Consider the following 17,394-nt stretch of genomic DNA (forward strand, 5'->3'; position numbering starts at 1 on the left):
CAGCCCGCCCTCAATAACCGCTATGCGCCGACGCCGCGCCCGCCACGCCCACCACGCCGGGCCCCGCCCCCTTCTCCAAGGCCGCGCCCACTTCGCCAGGCCCCGCCCCTCCCTTCTGCGCCTTGGCGCCCCCGCCCGCCGCCAAGAGATTTGCGTGGCTGTGGGCAGTCTACCCACAGTCTAGAGAGGGCATTGTAATTGTCAGGCTCTTTCACGTCCTAGTCGCCTCTTGAGAAGCAGTATAGAGAAAAAGTAAAGAGCGAGGGTAGATAGCATAATGGTTATGCAAATAGACTCTCATGCCTGAGGTTCCAAAGTCTCAGGTTCATTCCCCCTAATTTGACCTATAGTAGGATGCCATTAAATATAGCAAGGGGGGGGGGTCGGGGGTAGGGGTACTACCTCTGCAGGCTAAGCGCACACAGCAGGAAGCTCAAGGACTGGCGTAAGGATCCTGATTCGAGCCCCGGCTCCCCACCTGCAGGAGGGTCACTTTGCAAGCAGTGAAGCAGGTCTGCAGGTGTCTATCTTTCTCTCCCCCTCTCTGTCTCCCCCCCGCTCTCAATTTCTCTCTGTCCTATCCAAAGCAACAACAACAACGATGGACAACAGGGGCAACAAAAGGGGAAAAAAATAACAAGGCGGATGGGGTAGCTAGCATAATGGTTATGCAAAGAGACTCTCATGCCTAAGGCTCCAAAGTCCCAGGTTCAATCCCCCGCACCACCATAAGCCAGAGCTGTGCAGTGCTCCGGTGTTTCTCTCTGTGCCTTTCTTTCTCTGCATCTATCTCAAAAATAAAATAAATAAAATACTTTAAAAATGTTTTTAAAAATAAGAAATAATATAATTTCCTCAAAATAGGGAATCTCTAAGTAAACAGTTGACCTAAAAGAAAAAAAAAAAAAATATATATATATATATATGAAATAACGAGGAAGCTATGGGAGCACAGGATTTGCAAGCCTGAGGACCAGAATCATCGGAACTGTATTGCAAGAGTTGCGCTCTGGCTCTCCTCTATCTAATAAATATAAATTAAATATAAATATAAATATCCACAGTGTTATTGCTGGGGCTTGGTGCCTGCACAACTCCATTGCTCCTGGCAGCCTTTGTTTAATTTATTTCTAAAAAGTTCATTTATTTATTAATGAGGAAGATAGGAGGAGAGAGAAAGAACCAGACATCACTCTGGCACATGGGCTGTGGGGGATCGAACTCAGGACCTCATGCTTGAGAGTCCAAAGCTTTATCACTGCGCCACCTCCTGGATCACTTGACAGCCTTTATTTTATTTTATTTTATTTTATTTTATTTTATTTTATTTTATTTTATTTTTCTGCCACCAAGATTATCACTGGGACTCGGTGCCTACACAACAAATCCAGGTGGCCATTTCTCCCTTTTTTACCTTAATTTTTTTTTTGTTCTTTTATTTGATATCACAGAGAGAAATTGAGGGTGGCAGAGATAGAGAAGGGAAGAGAAGAGACACCTGCAACACTGCTTCACTGTTCATGAAACTTCTCCCTTGAAGATGGAGGTTGGGGGCTTGAACCAAGGTCCTTGTATACTGTAATATATGCAGTCAACCAGGTATGTTACTGCCTGACGCCCTGACTGCCTTTTAAAATTTCTCCGTTTTTTTCTTTTTGGTAGAGGGTGAGAGGGAGTGAGAAAGAGAAGAGACACCTACAGTCCTGTTCCATCACGTGTGAAGTTTCCCTCCTACCAAAGAGAAATAGGAACATGAATCCGTCATGAATGGTAATGCATGTACTCTAGTTGTGTGCCACCAACTAACCCCTTTTATTCTTCTCACTTTCCTACAATGAATATATATATTTTCAATTTTTATTATTATTTATTTTCACTTTTGTTGCCCTTGTTTTATTGTGGTAGTTCTTATTGTTGTCATTGATGCTGTCATTGTTGGATAGGACAGAGAGAAATGGAGAGAGGAGGGGAAGACAGAGAGGGGGAGAGAAAGACAGACACCTGCAGACCTGCTTCACTGCTTGTAAAGCGACTCCCCTGCAGGTGGGGAGCTGGGGGCTCGAACCAGGATCCTTATGCCGTCCTTGCATTTTGCGCCATGTGCGCTTAACCCCTGCGCTACCGCCCGACCCCCTTGAATATATGTTTTATACAGCATGGAAAAGGCAGACTTACTTTCTCAAGAGTGTACTATCTCTTTAACTAAGTTATTTACCCAAGCCCTTACTATACTTTTTTTTTTTTTTTTTGCCTCTAGGGTTATTACTGGGGCTTGGTTCCTGCACTAGGAATTCACTGCTCCTGGAGGCTATTTTTTCTCTTTTGTTGCCTTTGTTGTTTATTGTTGTCGTATAGGACAGAGAGAAATAGAGAGGACAGAAAGACAGAGAGGGACAGAGAAAGATAGATGCTTGCAGACCAGCTTCACCACTTGTAAAGCCAACCCACTGCAGGTAGTGAGCTGGGGGCTCGAACAGGGATTCTTATAGCTGTCCTTGCACTTTGCGCCATGTGCGCTTAGCCCACCGCTCAGCCCCCCATACATCTTTTTTTTTATTTAACTTTACAAGCTTTCACAATTCAAGTAGCCTGAGATTTGAATTCTTTATTTCTAAATTAGAAGTTAGACTTTTCTTTTTCATTTGTCTGCTGGGTTTCACCACACCAGGTTGACTTTTTCAGACAGAAAGGGCAGAAAGAGGGAAAGAAACCACATTACTGAAGCTTTCTTCCATGTTGTGGATGCCAGGCTCAAACCTCGGTCAATCACATGGCAAATCATCCAAGTGAGCAATTTTCCTGAACCTGTATCTTTTTTCTTACCTTAAAATGTATTTATTAGGGGCCAGGCGGTGGCGCACTTCATTAAGTGCACACATTACAGTGCACAAGGACCTGGGTTCAAGCCCCTGGTCCCCACCTGCAGGGGGGAAGCTTCGCAAGTGGTAAAGCAAGGCTACAGGTTTCTCTCTGTCTCTCTGTCTCTCCCCTCCTCTCCTCTCCTCTCCTCTCCTCTCAGTTTCTTTCTGTCTCTACCCAATAATAAATAAATAAATAATTTTAAATGTATTTATTTAGGGGCTAAGTGGCTGTGCACTCAGTAGAGAGTGCTTTTACAGGTTCAAGACCTCATTCTCCACCTGCAAGAGAGGAAGTTGCAGGAGTGGTGAAGTGGTATTTTTAGATCTCTCCCCCCTTCCTTCTCAATTTTTCTGTCCCTATCCAAAATAAATAAATACAAACATAAAAATAAAATACTGGGCTGAGGAGACAGCATAATGGTTATGCAAAAAGATTTTCATGCCTGAGGCTCTACGGTCCCAGGTTCAATCCCCAGCACCACCACAAACCAAAGTTGAGCAGCATTCTGGTGTCTCTCTGTGTGTATCTTTCTCATTAAAATAAATAAAATATTTTAAAATAAAATAAAATACTAGGGATGGGTGGTGACACACCTGGCTGAGCACACGTTACAGTGTCTGAAGACCCACATTCAAGCCCCCATCCCCACCTGCTTGGGGGAAGCTTCACAAGTAGTGAAGCAGTGTTGCACATGTCTCTTACTTCTCTCTCCTCTCTCTCTCCTTTCTTCTTGATTTCTGTCTCTAAAAAATGTATCTATTTACTTTTAAAATTTTTTCTTTATTGGGGGATTGATGGTTTACAGTCAATACTGTAAAATACAATGCTATGAAATGCAATAGTTTGTACATGTGTAACATTTCTCAGTTTTCCATGTAACAATTCACTAGGTGATCTTCTGCCATAATGTCTCAGGACCAGAACCCTCCCCACCACCCACCACAGAGTCTTTTACTTTGGTTCAATACACCAACTCCATTTCAAGTTCTGCTTATTGTTTCCCCTTCTGATCTTCTTTATAAACTTCCATCTACGAGTGAGACCATACCATTATCTCACTTAACATGATTTCTTCAAGCTCTATCCAAGATGGAGTAAAGAAGGTGAGTTCAACATTTTCATTAAAAAAATTTTTTTTTGTATTTATTTATTCCCTTTTGTTGCCCTTGTTTTATTGTTGTAGTTATTATTGTTGTTGTTACTGATGTGGTTGTTGTTGGATAGGACAAAGAGAAATGGAGAGAGGAGGGGACGAGGGAGAAGGGGAGAGAAAGAGACACCTGCAGACCTGCTTCACCGGCTGTGAAGCGACTCCCCTGCAGGTGGGGAGCCGGGGGCTCGAACTGGGATCCTTCCACCAGTCCTTGCACTTTGTGCCACATGAGCTTATCCCGCTGCACTACCATCCGACTCCCCATTTTCATTTTTTTCATTAGCTGAGTAGTGTTCCATTGTGTATATATATCACAACTTGCTCAGCCACTCATCTGTTGTTGGACATGGGGCTGTTTGCAGGTTTTGGCTATTACAAAATGTGCTGCTATGAACATTGGTGTACACATATCTTTTTGGATGGGTGTGTTTGATTCCTTAGGATATATCCCCTGGAGAGGAATTACTGGGTCATAAGGAAGGTCCATTTCTAGCCTTCAGAGAGTTCTCCAGATTGCTCTCCACAGAGGTTGGACCAATTGACATTCCCACCAGCAGCGCAGGAGGGTTCCTTTGACCCCACAACCTCTCCAGCATTTGTTGTTGCTACCTTTTCTGATGTATGACATTCTCACAGGAGTGAAGTGGTATCTCATTGTTATCTTTATTTGCATTTCTCTGACAATGACTTGGAGCATTTTTCTCATGTTTGTTGACCTTTTGGATTTCTCTGTTGTGAATATTCTGTTCATATCCTGTCCCTATTTTTGGATGGGGTCACTTTTTTTTTTTTTTTTTTTTTTTTTTGCTGTTGAGTTTGGTAAGCTCTTTGTATATTCTGGTGCATAGATGTTGATAATAATTAAGTCTTCTTGGGAGTCCGGCAGTAGCACAACGGGTTGAGCACACATGGCGCAAAGCGCAAGGACTGGCTTAAGGATTCGCTTAAGGATCCTGGTTGGAGCCCCTGGCTCCCACCTGCAGGGGAGTCCTTTCACAGTTGGTGAAGTGGATCTGCAGGTGTCTTTCTCTCCTCCTCTCTGTCTTCCCCTCCTCTCTCCATTTCTCTCTGTCCTATCCAACAGCGATGACATTGATGACAACAACAATAGTAACTACAACAACAGTGAAAAACAAGGGCAACAAAAGGGAAAATAAATAAATATTAAACATTTTTTAAAAAAAGATTAAGTCTTCTTGATTGACCCTCTGAGCATTAAGTAATGTCCATATCTATCTTTTTAAAATTTTATTTATTTTAAGGTCTATAGTGTCAGATATGAGAATTGCTGTTCCTGCCCTTTTTTTGTGGTCCATTGGCTTGTATGATAAGGAGACGGAGAGACAGATAGACACCTGCAGACTTGCTTCGCCTCTTGTGAAAGGACTCCCATGTAGGTGGGGAGCCGGGGGACTGGAAAGGCCCTGCTTACATGGGTCCTTGTGTTAGCCCTATATGCACTTAAGCAGATGTGCTACCACCCGGCCCCCTAAAATACTTTTTTTTTTAAGGAAAAGATTGTTAATGAAAAAATGAAATGTGGTCATTGTTTACAAACATCTATTTTTTTATATTAAAAAGAGTTTTTGACATCTAAAATAGTGCCTATTTTACTAAGCACTTACTGTTTGCCAAGTACCATCCTCCAAACTTAGCAACTTCGTCTAGTCTCATTTTTCTGGTTTCTTTCCCTCCCTCTGTCTATTGCCTAAGTGAAGTGTCCTGCTTCAGCCTTTTTCTTATTTTACCAGGCTGTGTTTCACAGCTTCATTTCACTTAAGCTAGTAATAGTCACTACCACCACTTTTCCTTGATCAGACATTTAAGATGCCCCTAAGTCATCCTAAATGCAATATATCCAAAGGCAAACTCACTGATAATGATTTAGTTCTGACTAGGAACAGGGAACATGAAGGTGAGAAGGGCACAATTCAACCCTACTGGTAGAACTGGGATCACTGGTATAAATGTGCAAAGGGAAAACAAAGAAAGAGAAAAAGAAAGAAAGAAAGAAAGAAAGAAAGAAAGAAAGAAAGAAAGAAAGAAAGGAAGGAAGGAAGGAAGGAAGGAAGGAAGGAAGGAAGGAAGGAAGAGAGAAAGAAAGAAAGAAGAAAGAAAGGGAAATGGAAAGAAAGAATAGGAGAAAGAAAGTTAATATTTTGTTTTTATTTTATGGAGTCAAGATTTCACAGGTGCAATCTCATCTCCCCAGTTCATTTTCTAATTATTTAGTATTTTTTTAAAAATTATTTTTGGGAATCGGGCTGTAGCGCAGCGGGTTAAGCGCTGGTGGCGCAAAGCACAAGGACCGGCATAAGGATCCCGGTTCGAACCCCGGCTCCCCACCTGCAGGGGAGTCGCTTCACAGGCGGTGAAGCAGGTCTGCAGGTGTCTATCTTTCTCTCCTCCTCTCTGTCTTCCCCTCCTCTCTCCATTTCTCTCTGTCCTATCCAACAACGACAACAACAATAATAACTACAACAATAAAACAACAAGGGCAACAAAAGGGAATAAATAAATAAAATAAATATTTAAAAAAAAATTTTTTTTTAATTATTTTTACCATCGCACTGCTCAGCTCTGGCTTATGGTGGTGCTATCGATTGAAGCTGGAATCTCAGAGCCTTAGAAGGAATTGTTTGCATAACTAGTATGCTGTCTTTTCTTTCTTTCTTTCTTTCTTTCTTTCTTTTTTTTTTTTCTGCCTCCAGGGTTATTGCTGGGGCTCAGTGCCTGCACCATGAATCCACTGCTCCTGGAGACTAATTTTTCCCCATTTTTTGCCCTTGTTGTTTTAGCGTTGTTGCGGTTATTATTATTTTTGTTGTCGATGATGATGTCGTCGTTGTTGGGTAGGACAGAGAGAAATGGAGAGAGGAGGGGAAGACAGAGAAGGGGAGAGAAAGATAGACACCTGCAGACCTGCTTCACTGCTTGTGAAGCAGGGGAGCTGGGGCCTTGAACCGGGATTCTCATGCCAATCCTTGCACTTTGCACCATATGCGCTTAACCGCCTGACCCGCAAAACTTTTTCATTCATATAGAGAGTGAGAAAGACAGGACAGAGCTGGAACTTGTTTCCCATTACAGTAACATGTACCGTAAGATGCCAGGGCTCACCCTGCAAAGTAAGCTAACTCTTTGACACCAAAGTTAATTTTATAAAGTGAGATTAAGTTTGAAGGACAAGTGGTAATTTAAAAGACAAAAGGAAAAAAGTATGTGTGTGGAGGGGTGGTAGGAGGTGTATATGGTACAATAATTATGCAAAAGATCTTCATGACTGAGGCACCAAGGTCCCAGCTTCAATTTCTGTACAACCAGTGCTCTGGCTAAATAATAATTTGAAATCTTTAAACATGCAAGTAAGATATATATACATGTATAGGAGAGAGAAAAATTGAGAGGGGAAGGGAAGATACGGTGAGAGAAAGATACCTTCAGACTAGCTTCACTGCTTGTGAAGCGACCCCCTACAGGTGGGGAGCCAGGGACTCCAACCAGGATTCTTTGCGCTCATATTATGTGCACTTAGCCCAGTATGCCACCACCCGGCCCCCAAGTTAGATATTTCTTTTTTTTTTTTTTTACTTTTTTTATTCATTTTATTTTAAAATACTGTTAATATATGATATTTCCTCTTTTTTGTAATTTATTTATTTATTGGGGAATTAGTTTTACATTCAACAGTAAATACAATAGTTTGTACATGCATAACATTCCCCAGATTACCATTTAACAATACAACCCCCACTATGTCATTCATCATCTTTCATGGACCTGTATTCTCCCCACCCACCCATCCAACCCAGAGTCTTTTACTTTGGTGCAATTCGCCAACTCCATTTCAGGTTCGACTTGTGTTTTCTTTTCTAATCTTGTTTTTCAACTTCGGCCTGAAAGTGAGATCATCCCATATTCATCCTTCAGTTTCTGACTTATTTCATTCAACATGATTTTTTCAAGGTCCATCCAAGATCGGTTGAAAATGGTGAAGTCACCATTTTTTACAGCTGAGTAGTATTCCATTGTGTATATAGACCACAACTTGCTCAGCCACTCATCTGTTGTTGGACACCTGGGTTGCTTCCAGGTTTTGGCTATTACAAATTGTGCTGCCAAGAACATATGTGTACACAGATCTTTTTGGATGGATATGTTGGGTTCCTTAGGATATATCCCCAGGAGGGGAATTGCAGGGTCATAGGGTAGGTCCATTTCTAGCCTTCTGAGAGTTCTCCAGACTGTTCTCCACAGAGGTTGGACCAATTGACATTCCCACCAGCAGTGCAGGAGGGTTCCTTTGACCCCACACCCTCTCCAGCATTTGCTGCTGTTCCCTTTTCTGATGTATGACATTCTCACAGGAGTGAAGTGATATATCATTGTTGTCTTGATTTGCATTTCTCTGACAATCAGAGACTTGGAGCATTTTTTCATGTGTTTCTCGGCCTTTTGGATCTCTTCTGTGGTGAATATTCTGTCCAAGTCCTCCCCCCATTTTTGGATGGGGTTATTTGTTGTCTTGTTGTTGAGTCTGGCAAGCTCTTTATATATGTTGGTTATTAAACTCTTATCTGATGTATGGCATGTAAAGATCTTCTCCCATTCTGTGAGGGGTCTCTTGGTTTGGGTAGTGGTTTCTTTTGCTGTGAAGTAGCTTTTTAATTTGATGTAGTCCCATAGGTTTATACTTGCCTTAGCCTTCCTTGTAATTGGATTCATTTCATTGAAAATGTCTTTAAAATTTATGCGGAGAAAAGTTCTGCCAATATTTTCCTCTAAGTATCTGATAGTTTGTGGTCTAACATCCAAGTCCTTGATCCACTTGGAATTTACTTTTGTATTTGGTGAAATACAGTGATTCAGTTTCATTCTTCTGCATGTTTCAACCCATTGTTTCGGACACCATTTGTTGAAGAGACTCTGCTTTCCCCATGTAATAGTCTGGGCCCCTTTGTCAAAGATTAGATGTCCATACGTGTGGGGCCTCATTTCTGGGCTCTCAATTCTATTCCACTGGTCAGTGTGTATGTTCATGTTCCAGTACCAAGCAGTTTTGATGACAATGGCCCTATAATACAGTTTGAAATCTGGGAGTGTGATGCCTCCGGTTCTGTTCTTTTTTCTCAAGATTGTTTTGGCAATTCTAGGTCTTTTCTGGTTCCAGATAAACATTTGTAGCATTTGTTCTATTCTCCTAAAAAATGTGCTTGGGATCTTGATGGGGATAGCATTAAATTTGTAGATGGCTCTGGGTAATATATTCATTTTGATGACGTTAATTCTTCCAACCCATGAACATGGAATATCTTTCCACTTCTTTGTGTCTTTTTCAATTTCTTTGAGTAGTGACTCATAATTTTCAGAATACAAGTCTTTCACTTCTTTGGTTAGGTTTACTCCTAGATATTTTATTGTTTTTGTTGCTATAGAAAAAGGAACTGATTTCTGGATTTCAATTTCTTCTAGCTTAGTGTTTGCATAGAGGAATGCCACTGACTTTTGAATGTTAATTTTATAGCCTGACACCTTACTGTATTGCCTGATGATTTCCAAAAGCTTCTTGCTGGATTCCTTAGATTTTTCCATGTATACTATCATGTCATCTGCAAATAAGGAGAGTTTGACTTCTTCTCTTCCAATCTGTATGCTTTTAATTCCTTGCTCCTGCCTGATTGCTATGGCAAGAACTTCCAACACTATGTTGAATAGTAATGGTGATAGTGGGCAGCCCTGTCTCGTACCTGATCTGAGTGGAAATGCTTCCAGTTTTTCACCATTGAGTATGATGTTGGCTGTAGGTTTGCTTTATATAGACTCCACTATCTTCAGGAATTTTCCATCTATTCCCATTTTTTGTAGTGTTTTGATCATAAAGGGATGTTGTATTTTGTCAAAGGCTTTCTCTGCATCTATTGATATGACCATGTGGTTTTTGGTCTTGCTTTTGTTGATGTGGTGGATTACATTGATTGATTTACGTATATTAAACCAACCTTGCATGTCTGGGATAAACCCCACTTGGTCATGATGAACAATCTTTTTAATATACTGCTGTATCCAGTTGGCTAGAATTTTGTTCAATATTTTAGCATCTATGTTCATCAGAGATATTGGTCTGTAATTTTCTTTTTTGGTTGTGTCCCTGTCTGCTTTTGGTATCAGGGTGATGTTGGCTTCATAGAAGCTGGCAGGGAGTATTCCAGTGTCTTCAATCTTCTGGAAGACTTTTAAAAGTAGAGGTATTAGTTCTTCTTTGAAAGTTTTGTAGAATTCATTTGTAAAACCATCTGGTCCAGGACTTTTATTTTTGGGGAGATTTTTGATAACTGTTTCAATTTCATTAGCTGTGATGGGCCTGTTCATGTTATCCACTTCCTCTTTATTTAGTTTTGGAAGTTGGTAGGTGTCTAGGAAATCATTCATCCAGGTTCTCTAGCTTGGTGGCATATAGTTGTTCATAGAAGCCTCGCATGATATGTTGAATTTCTGCAGTGTCTGTTGTGATATCTCCTCTTTCATTTACTATCCGATTTATTTGGGTCTTCTCCCTTTTTTGTTTTGTGAGTCTGGCTAAAGGCTTGCGATTTTATTTACTCTTTCGAAGAACCAACATTTACTTTCATTGATTTTTTGTATGGTTTTCCTATTCTCAATGTTATTTATTTCTGCCCTAACTTTAGTGATTTCTGTCCTTCTGGTTGCTTTAGGATTCCTTTGTTGTTCTTCTTCTAGGTCTTTAAGATGTGCAATCAGGCTGTTTATTTGTGCCTTTTCTTGTTTCCTAATGTGTGCTTGTATAGCTATGAACTTCCCTCTTAGGACTGCTTTAGCTGTGTCCCAAATATTTTGATAGCTTGTGTCTTCATTTTCATTGAACTCTCGAAACATTTTGATTTCTTCCTTGATTTCCTCTTTGACCCAGAAGTTGTTAAGAAGTGTACTGTTGAGCTTCCACATTTTGGGACTGTTACTAATCTTTTGTTGATTATTAAGTGTTAGTTTAATTCCACTGTGGTCTGAGAAGATGCTTGGGGTGATTTCAGTGCTCTTGAATAGGCTGATGCTGTCTTTGTGGCCTAACATATGGTCTAACCTTGAGAATGATCCATGTGGATTTGAGTAAAATGTGTATTCCAGTTTCTTGGGATGAATGACTCTGAAAATGTCCAATAGTTCTAGTTTATCTATCTCTTCATTTAGCTCCCTTATGTCTTTACTGATTTTCTGCCTGGATGATCTGTCAAGTTGAGATAGTGGGGTGTTGAAGTCCCCTACTATGACTGTGTTACTGTTAATATATTGCTGTAGCTCTTTCAGAAGAAGTTTGATGTATTTAGATGGCTTCTCATTGGGTGCATAGATATTAATAATTGTTAAGTCCTCTTGATTGACTGATCCTCTGAGCATTAAGTAGTGTCCATTCCTATCTTTTTTAATCTTATCTATTTTCAAGTCTATCATGTCAGATATGAGAATAGCTGTTCCTGCCCTTTTTTGTGGGCCATTGGCTTGTATGATAGTTTTCCATCCTTTCACTTTAAGTCTGTGTTTGTCTTGTTGCGTTAGGTGAGTTTCCTGTAGACAACATATTGTTGGGTTGTGTTTTCTGATCCATCTTCCTACTCTGTGTCTTTTAATAGGTGAATTCAGGCCATTGACATTTATTGATATCAAAGATTGAAGATATTTTAACGCCATTCTTGTAGAGTTTTAGAGTGTTTTGATATATGTCCTATTTGTGGTGGTCTGGTTGTTTATAGGAGACGTCTCAAAACTTCTTTCAGGGAAGGCTTGGTGATGGTTGCTTCCTTCAACTGTTGCTTGTCTGAGAAGGTTTTGATGCTTCCATCTAGTCTGAATGACAGTCTAGCAGGATATAGTATTCTTGGCTGAAAGCCTTTCTCATTGAGCACTCGATAGATATCTTGCCATTCTCTTCTGGCATGTAGTGTTTGTATGGAGAAGTCTGCTGCTAATCTTATGGGTTTTCCTTTGTAGGTGACTCTTTGTTTTTCTCTTGCAGCCTTGAGGATCCTTTCTTTATCCTTATTCCTTTCCATTCTAAGTATAACATGTCTTGGTGTCTTTAGGTCTGGGTTAATTCTGTTTGGGACCCTCTGGGCTTCTTGAATCTTTATGTCTTTGGTGTTGTCTAGACTAGAGAAATTTTCAGCTATTATGGCCTGGAGAATGCTTTCTTCCTCTCCTTCTCTTTCTTCCTCTGGTAAGCCAATAATGCGTATATTGTTTCTTTTGAAGTCATCCCATAGGACTCTGTTGTTGTTTTCAGCATCTCTTAATCTCTTTTTGAGATCTCTTACTTCTTTTTTAGTTGTCTCTAATTCATTCTCAATCTTGCTAATTCTGTTTTCAGCCTCATAGATTCTATTCTCTCTGCCCTCTACTGCTTTCTGGAGTTCATCTATTTTGTTGCCCTGCTCTGATACTGTTTTAGCTTGTTCAGCTAGTTGCCTTCTTAGCTCAGCGATTTCAGCTTTCAGCTTTCTAATAACCATGAGATAATTAGAATTTTCTTCCATATTCTCATTTGTTGTTCCTGCATTTCTGATTACAATTTTTTCAAATTCTTTACTCACTCCTGTTATTATTTCCTTAGCTAATGTTTGGATGTTGAACTCGTTGTTTTGTGCTTCACCCTCTGGAGGACTTTTAGCTGGACTCTTGTCCTGGTTCGAGTCTCCAATATTTTTTCTTGTTGTTTTAACCATTTTATATATTATGTTATGAGTTCCCTTTATCAGTACTTTTCAAATTATTGATTACTATTGCCTGGATTGACTTGTGTCTAAGTAATTTAATTAAAGGGTTTACTGTGATGGAAGTTAACAGTTTTTTCAATCCCTGAGTTGGAGCTCAGTGGTGTAAAAGCCTCTTTTTTTTTCTTCCCTGTAGGCTATGGGAGCCTGAGGGCTTTTAAACTATCAATAGGCTTCTTAGCTTAATCACTGACTCCTAACCAAGAGATAAAGCAGGGTGTGGCAGAGATAATCCAGTGGTTATGCAAAGAGACTTTCACAGCCCCTCAGCTATGCCACCAAGGTATAGGTCTTCTCCTGAGTTTCCCCGGTTAGATCTCTGTCCCCTGGTGTCCCTCCCTGTTGCTGCTCCAGATTCTGAGGGTAGTAGCAATGGAGACTCAGAGTTGCACTTGGTGAGTCTCTGGGGAGTCCTTTCCTCCCTTCAGCTGTCCCCTTGTTGGTGGAGCAGACTGGAGGTGGTGTCTCCACTGATGAACTGTTGAACTGTTAGCAGTCACTTAATCTCTCCTTAGGCCCCTCTCTCCTCTCTGTCACCAGCCACGCGTGTCTGTACTCACGGGTGATTTACTGGGTTCCTGTGGTCATTCTAGTCCTGTCTTGTTTCGGTCCGGTTGGTCTCCTTTGGTATTCCTAGTTGATCCAGGAGAGGAGAGGAGAGGAAAGGAGAGGAGAGGAGAGGAGAGGAGAGGAGAGGAGAGGAAGCGATCTGCTGCTCGTAGCTCCGCCTCCGGAAGTCGAATTTCAAGTTAGATATTTCTATACACATTTACACAGTCTGATCTCCGTAGATTGTTATATGCCATAATTTTCTTGATACTTCAACTGGAATCAGAATTCTGAACACCTTACAATTACATATTCTGGATTACTCCATCATTTTTCTTCTATAAGAATTATTTTTACCTAATACTTCTCATAGAGGAGCTTATTTTGACTGTTCTATTGAATTAACTCTTCTCATTCTTCTTCTCCTTCTTCTTCTTTTTAAATATTTTATTTATTGTGGTCCGGGAAGTAGTGCAGTGGATAAAGTATTTGATTTTCAACCATGAGGTCCCAAGTTTGGTCCCTGGCAGCACATGTATCAGAGTGATGTCTGGCTCTTTCTCTCCTATCTTTCTCATGAATAAATAAATTATCTTTTAAAAGATTTTTTTTATTTATTCCCTTTTGTTTCCCTTGTTGTTTTATTGTTGTAGTTGTTGTTGATCTCGTTGTTGTTGGATAGGACAGAGAGAAATGGAGAGAGGAGGGGAAGACAAAGAAGGGGAGAGAAAGATAGACACCTGCAGTCCTGTTTCACTGCTTGTGAAGCGATTCCCCTGCAGGTGGGGAGCCGGGGGCACAAACTGGGATCCTTACACTGGTCCTTGTGCTTAGCGCCACCTGTGCTTAACCCGCTGTGCTACCGCCCGACTCCCTTTTTAAAAGATTTTATTTATTTACTCTTAGAAAGAGAGGGAGAGAGAAAGAACCAGACATCACTCTGGTACATGTACTGCCGGCGATTGAACTCAGGACCTCATGCCTAAGAATCTAATGCTTTATCCACTGTGCCGCCTCATGGACCACAGCTCTTCTATCTGTAACAAAGCTGATGGTAAAAAAAATTGTTGGGATGATATATTCACTTGGATAGTGTGCTGTCTTGCCATTCACATGACTCATGTTTGAGTCTAGCCCTCAATACATTGAAGGAAGCTTTAGTGCTGTTGTGTTTCTCTCTTCCTATTTATATCTATATTAAAATAAACACATAAAAATGTAAGGTGTCAGGTGGTGGCTCACCTGGTTGAATGCATGTTTCAGTTTTGCAGGGCCCCATGTTCTAGCCCCTGGTCCCCAACTATAGAGGGAAAGCTTTGCAAGTAGTGAAGCATTGCTTCAGGTCTCTCTCTCTCTCTCTCTTCCTCTCTCTGTCTCTCCCCCTCTCCATCTCCTCTACCCTCTTCATTTCTGACTGTCTTTATCCAACAAATAAAGATAATTAAAAGATTAAACTTTAAAAAGATTTTAAAATACTTAAGTGTTATTCTAAAAAATAATAAACTGATAAATACATAATGCCCTATGTTAGTCTTCTGTGAAGAAGTAGCAGAAAACTCCACTGTAGGCCTGTGAAGACAGCATGATGGTTATGCAAAAGACTGTAATGCCTGAAGCTTTAAGCACCCAGGTTCAATTCCCAGCACCACCATAAACTAGAGATGAACAGTGCTTTGGTCTCTCTGTATCACTCTCTCTTGTATAAAATAAATGAAATATTTTTAAAGAAAAAAAAACACCGTGTTTCTTTTTATTTTATTTATTATTGCATAGAGACAGAAAAAAATTGAGAGGGGAGGGAGAGATAGAATGGGAGAGAGACAGTGAGACACCCGCAGCCCTGCTTCACCACTTGTGAAGCTTTCCCCCTGCAGGTGGGGACCAGGGGCTTGAACCTGGGTCCTTGAGCACTGTTAATGTGTGCACTTAACCAGGTGCACCACCGCCTGGCCCCAAAACACCGTGAAAATTAATAAATTGGCAGAAGGGAAAACTGGGAAGATAAACATTTCAAGATACTCTGTGAAGGCAGAGCCAGTTGAAACTACTTCTGAAAATAAAAGGTGAAGTTCAAAGTTTTCAAGTTACTGATGTAAAAGCAGAAAACAAGAAACCAAAGACTCAATATGTTGGGGAGAGAGAAATTAATTTTTTCAATTAATCATAAAACTGTATGGGGGGGTGTTAGCACAGTGGGTTAGGTGCACAAGCACAAGGTTTGAAGTGCAAGAACTGGCTCAAGGATTCCGGTTTGAGGGTTATGGTTGCCTGCAGGAGTTCCCTAAAGCCATATGTTTTTCACAGGAGGGAGACATACCTGCAATTGTATCCCACAGCTTGAACCGGGGTCCTCAAGCAGAGTAACCATTGCACCATCACCCAGCCCCTAAAAAGTTCTACCTAAAAATTGACATTAAGTATGTTGTGAGGTAGAGGCAAGGAAGGCAACTTGAGACGAAGGTCCCAATTTTGAGAATCTTTATTTCCCGGCAGAAGATTGTCTGTCCCAGCCTGGGACCATCTCCCAGTGAGGTGCTATTCAGAGAGCAGTGTCAACCCTTGTTACAAAGCTGGTAACATGGATTCCAGAAGAATTTAAAGACGGGTGCTGTCTTTGTTGATCTCACAGCAGCCTATGACACGGTCTGGCACTGTGGTCTCCTAGTCAAGATCTCAAGATGCCTGCCTCCATGGGTGGCCAACACTATATCGTTTCTTCTCCAAAACAGAAGATTCCGGGTGCATCTGGGTGACAAGTCTAGCAGATGGAGACTTGTCTCAAGTGGCCTCCCCCAGGGCTCTGTTCTGGCTCCTACGCTATTTAATATTACATCAATGACCTTCCAGAAACTTCTTCAAGGAAGTTCATCTACGCCGATGACATCTGCTGTGCAACTCAGGCATCCAAGTTTGACATCTTCGAGGAAACACTCACGAAAGACATGTCTCTGATATCTGATTACTATAAAAAATGGCGACTAATCCCTAGCACTGCAAAAACGGTATCATCTGTTTTCCATCTACACCATGCCTCGGCCTCGCGTGAGCTTAATGTGCAGCTTGGCGATACGAGAATCCAGCATGAAGCCCAGCCAGCGTTACTCTCGATTGCACTCTGTCATTTCACTAACATCTCATAAAAACTGCAGCAAAGGTGGGTGCGAGGAATAACATCATTGCAAGACTGGCCAGCTCCTCATGGGGCGTGAGCGCTTCCACACTACGATCATCATCTCTGGCATTATGCTATTCCACTGCAGAATACTGTGCCCCAGTATGGTTCCGTAGCCCCCATGTCCACTTGGTTGATTCCAAATTATATTCCTCCATGAGGATAATTTCTGGAACCATCCGTTCCACCCCGGTTCCATGGCTGCCAGTTCTTAGCAACATGGCCCCGCCAGATATTCGTCGGGATGCGGCATCATCTAAGTTCATTTCCCACGTCTACGCTCGACCGGACCTGCCAATATACGCAGATATCTTCGCCCACCCTGTCCAACGCTTGACGTCTAGTCACCCAATCTGGTCTCCTACGCCTACACTGAACTTCTCTGTTCCAGTCTCTTGGAAACAGAGTTGGCAGTCAGCTGAGGTAAAGAACAAACACCTCATCACAGACCCCTGCAAGCGTCAACCCGGCTTTGACCTAGCACGTTATGATTGGGCCCTCCTCAATCGCTATCGAACAGGCCATGGCCGGTGCTCTGCTATGTTCCATCGCTGGGGAGCCAGAGACGACCCGAACTGCCCCTGCGGCTCCAGACAGACTATGACCCACATAGTCAACGACTGCCACCTCTCCAGATTCAAAGGAGGTCTCGAAACTTGACATCAGGCTCAACCTGACGCTGTTGACTGGCTACGGAAGAAGGGCAAACGCTAGAAGCTGGTTATAAAGGCAAAAGTCACAGCTTTCACAAGCAAGCAGGTTACAGAAGGTAATATAGGCAATTAATTTTAGAACACCCCCTCCCTTTTGACCCTCCACACCTTCTTCTCAGAAAAATCTACACCTGCTACTCCCTCATTATTAAGGGTATTTCA

Source organism: Erinaceus europaeus, chromosome 8 (assembly GCF_950295315.1).
Source record: "Erinaceus europaeus chromosome 8, mEriEur2.1, whole genome shotgun sequence".
Classification (NCBI taxonomy): domain Eukaryota; kingdom Metazoa; phylum Chordata; class Mammalia; order Eulipotyphla; family Erinaceidae; genus Erinaceus; species Erinaceus europaeus.